Source organism: Oratosquilla oratoria, chromosome 1 (genome assembly GCF_046742065.1).
Source record: "Oratosquilla oratoria isolate Oo_2021 chromosome 1, ASM4674206v1, whole genome shotgun sequence".
Classification (NCBI taxonomy): Eukaryota; Metazoa; Arthropoda; class Malacostraca; order Stomatopoda; family Squillidae; genus Oratosquilla; species Oratosquilla oratoria.
Window position 1 is genome coordinate 90,888,350 of NC_134777.1, and position 5,000 is coordinate 90,893,349.

Here is a 5,000-nt window from a genome sequence, read left to right on the forward strand (position 1 = left end):
TTGTGTGGTGATCTCGTTTTGACTGGCGCCAGGTGATTCTATTCAACTCGGAAGGACTTGTGGGCAGTAAGAGGTGAAAAACTAGGATTTCCAGGGCATTTTGTATATATGTATATTTTTATCGTTCAGTTGGTATCCTGCATCTATCCCCTAGCTGGTAACCTGTACCCATTCCCCAGCTGGTGACCTGCGGTACCCATTCCCCAGCCGGTGACCCCATCCAACCACAGATGGCACCTCTCCTACTCCGTCGCCAGCCTGCACCTTCCGGCTCTCAAATCGTCGACTCGTCATTCCAGTATGGCAACACTTCCCCGCGCTCGCTTCCGATTGGCTGGGAGCGCGGTGTTGCCACCGGCAGGTGTTCTGCTGGATTATTCAGTCCGGTCACCACCTGTAGGCTGCAGGCACCTGGCCATTCGCTTCCTGACACGGGAGAGGTGAGCACCTGTGTCCAGGAGGTGTTTCTGGGAGGTGTCAGAGCGTTTGGTGGAGTTTTGTCTTAATTTGTTCTGTTTTGTTTTGACTATTCCCGCCTTGGGCATCTTTAGCCAGCTTCAGTCCTTCGCTCTACATTTGCGTAAGTACACCTGTTCAGAGCTAGTCACCACACCTGTTCGATCTATTTTCTCCTTTCAGGACACCTGTCTGCTCTCTAGAATCAAATCATAAACATCTGTCACTTCAACTCTCTCCCCCTCCCCCTCCCACATCTACAATCTACCCAACCCCCTCCTCCTCCTCCTCCTCCTCCTCCTCGTCTCCCCCACATCGCCCGGCATCTACCAGCTCACACACCTGTCTACTCATCGAGCACATCTGTCCTCTATGGACAAAATCCACACTTGTCTTTTGGCTCTATGAAGCCCATACACGTGTATTACACATGTGTGTAAAATTCTTACTTGTACAATCACACATAAAATTCCTGTAGCTGATTTTGCACTAAAGTATGCATTGGAATATGAATTCAGATGGAATTGTGTGAAAAAATTAATACAATACAACTCATCTATAGAAAAATACATTAAGTAGTATAACAAAAGAAATTTTTATTTACGTATATTCATGGGATAAGAGATATGCAAAACTTTATGAAGTGACTGTACAATGTTCACAAGCACCATTGATTACCGGGGCCATGAACACCTGTCACACACTTGTGTATGTCTAGACAGCACACCTGTCAGTCCCTCGGCTCCTTACAGGTGTCTGTCTAGTCTGTCAGAGAGACAACATTTTATGAAGTGACTGTACGATATTCACAAGCACCATTGATTACCGGGCCCATGAACACCTGTCACACACCTGTGTCTGTCTAGACAGCACACCTGTCTGTCCCTCGCCCCATTGCAGGTGTCTGTCTAGTCTGTCCATGTGTTTGTGACCCGGCGTTGTGTCTTGTTCCTTAACACACAGGGCAATGGTGGCTGCTGTCTTGCTTGGAAACCTTTGTTCATTCCTAGTTATTCCTATTTCACCAAATTGTTTAACCAGATTCTCATTTCGCCAAATCCCTTAATCTACCTGAAGGTAATATAATGTGACGTAACGTAGTCTTATCTAACTTAATCCAACCAAACCAATATTGTGGGAGTTTGAAGAAATATGTAACTTCAGAAAGTTTGGCGAAATAAAATTTGGCAAACGTAACTTGGCGAAATGTAATTTGAGGGAAACGCAGTTTGGCAAAACGTAATTTGGCGACATGCAGTTTGGTGATAATGAGGAAGGGTGACACCCTTCACCCCTCGAGCTGGATGGAATAGTGTGGCCTTAGCCAAAATATAAACACTACTGGACGTCACAGAGTTATAAATGTCGATGAGGGAGACATAGCCCTAACCACATAGATTCGTCGACGCCCTCTGTACTGAATAAAGATGCCTCCATATTTCGTTCCGAAGGCGAAGGTGATTCCATATTTCGAGATATTCTTCTTGAGAGAGAGAGAGAAAAGTGAAGTGTATTTACCGAAGTATTTGAGAAATTCCTATTTCTTTTTTGTTTTCTCTCTTTTTGTGTGAATTACTTGGATAAACAGTTCGTCGTTTACGCGTCAACGCTGTCGACAATACCAAGGTCTATATATATAGATCTTGGACAGTACTACATATTTGTCAACTCCCATCTTCCAAAGCGTTTCCTCGGGTGAATATTGAATTCTCATTTATTCGTTTTATTAATTAATTAATTAATCAAGTAATTCATTTATCTATTGATTGACTTATGTACTTATTTGTATATTTACTTAACTATTTTTATTAATTTATCCATTCATTTATATATATTTACTAATTATTTTGATTCATTTGTTTTCCTATTTATCTATTTATTTATTTATTGGTCGTCAGGCTTAATAGGACTTGAACCTAAAAAGGTCTTGTTCAAACATGATCAGTTCAATTTAGCACAAATATCAAAGTTGTTTCCTTGGTGTAAAGCCTTGTGTGCTGCGTTCATAATTCTTGTACGTTTCTTGCAGCCGCTTAACCATACGCAGGGACGTAATACACACTCGTATGGTGCACGTTTCTCATAGATTATATGGAGCAACTCTCGATTCATTCGTCCCACTTATTTTATATTTAGCAATCGGGCCTTATTGGACAGAAAGGTCTCCAGCCGCTATGTTTTATTCATTTGTTTTTATTCATTTATTTATTTATTCATTTATTTATCAATTTATTTTTACAATACCTATGTTCGTCACGAACAAATTGTTTGACCTGCATTACATTTCTCACAGCGTCAATAGGAATTTTTTTCTTGTCGAGTACGTGACGTATTTCCCTATGTAGTAAGCTTACAATTAGGTCATTTTCCTAAATAGATAAAAAAAAATTGAATTTAGTATAATCAAAGACACTGGGTAGGTCCAAAATTGTTATCGTGACTTCATCTAATAAGAAGATACAACCAATCACAGTCAAAGATAAATGACGTATGCTTCGTTATATGTACACTGAAATGACTGACAGCATTTTTTTTATCTTTTCTTTTTTTTTCATGCGGGAAACGACTATGGTGCGGCCAGACCCGTTACCCTGTGACACCAGCCTCTCCAGCGGAAACTTTTTTTTTTTTTTTTTTTTTTTTAACATAATTATAATTTCCACACGGACGCCCATCACCCCTCCCCCCTCTCTCTCTCTGTCTCTTTCTCTGTTTCTCTCTCTCTGTCTCTTTCTCTGTTTCTCTCCGTCTCTCTGTCTCCCTCTGTCTCTGTATCTCTCTCTCTCTCTCTCTCTCTCTCTCTCTCTCTCTCTCTCTCTCTCTCTCTCCCTCACAAAGCAGCAATCTTAAATACGCGCAGGTGCGGTTGTTGGGGTGTTTGGAATGGCTTGTTCGATGACGACCGCGGGAATGGTGTCTTGTTTTGTCGAGATTTTTCATCATTAGTGTCATTGTTGATATAATTATTATTGCTATTGTTATTAATATCATCATTATTGTAAATATTACTGTTACTATTGCTGGTGTTATTATTATCATTATTATTATTATCATTGTCATTATTATTATTATTATTATTATTATTATTATTATTATCATTATTATTATTATTATTATTATTGTTATTACTAGTATTATTGTTATTATTATCATTATTATTATTATTGTTGTTATTATTCATTATTGTTATTAGTTATTATTATTGCTATTATTATATTTATTATTATTATCATTTATACATTCTTGTCTTTCGTATTACTAGTAGGCCTACCACTACCACTACCACTACCATAACCAATAGTAGCACCACTACCACCACCACTACCACCATTACCACCACCACCATTGCCACCGTTACCACCACCACGGATGGCACATATTCACTGTCGCGGGAGAAGCTTCCTGGTTGAGACCATGGTACTCCGGCCGAGAGCATAATGGACCTCCTTTGTCAATCGTAAAGTTTTATGGAGGTTGTCTGTGTTTGGTGGTCATTCATAGCCCCGTCCCTTTCTGGACGCCGGGTCAACGTACAGCCACAGTGCAGTTTATGGGGGATGTACACAAACCAGGGGACAAACAAGGTACTTACTGTGTGGAAAGGGGTGGATGTGCAAAGGCCCGACTCTTTGGCGACGCTTTTTGGAGAGGTTGATCGTAAAAGTTCTAATGTTTATGAAATGCTGTTGATGTGTGGCGACTTATTAACGCGTGAGAAAGGTGCAATCATTCACACACACACACACACACACACACACACACACACACACACACACACACACACACACACACACAGACACACACACACTAGTTTTCATTAATAAGAATAATCCACGCAGGTTCAGATACTAATAAGTGAAATAAAATCTTCTGGCGGTAGAAGAAAAATGAATAAAACCCGTAAACAAAGTAATATTTTTCCGGGGGTTAGTGCAACTCGTGTGAAAATTCACAAGCTTATTAATCGTCTCAGTCATATTTCTTTTTAGTAATCACAGCCCAGATAGTAACGACGGTTTCCCTTGGCTGCATATGATTTCCTGAAATCAGTTAAAATATATATATGTATATATGTATATATATATATATACATATATATGTATATATATACATATATATATGTATACATATATGTGTATATATGCAGAAAAAACCACTGGGAAATAAGAAGCTTAGTCCTAACGTTTTCGTCTATTTAAGACATTATCAAGGAATACATAGTTACAGAGACAAAGGTGGATATATATACATAAAGTAAAAGACAAGCTAGGAACATGGGAAGTACACACAAGATGCTTCACAATCAGGTAGAGCCGATGTTTACATATACGGACGTTTGGTCCATGACGTTACGTCACCCCCGCTTAGTAGCACTTGGAGAAGTTCTTACAATTTTATCAATAACAAAATCATCAAGTTTAAGTAATCCTAAACTTAAATTGATATTATGGTCAAAGGTTTGTTTAATATGACTGGATTCGATGATGTTTCTTTCTAATAAGGATCTACAAGAAATTATTACATTCGAATTATCCCAGTCAATA

The 5,000-nt window shown here is 39.0% G+C and overlaps 1 protein-coding gene across 1 annotated transcript in view; it reads left to right on the top strand.

The window, feature by feature from the left end:
- Positions 1-402: 402 nt before the first annotated feature.
- LOC143021085 (uncharacterized) overlaps positions 403-5,000 on the top strand; it is a 27,020-nt gene continuing 22,422 nt past the window's right edge. The window contains exon 1 of the mRNA XM_076178389.1: positions 403-580. The gene's annotated coding sequence lies outside the window, so the exon portion shown is untranslated. The remainder of the gene's footprint in view (positions 581-5,000) is intronic.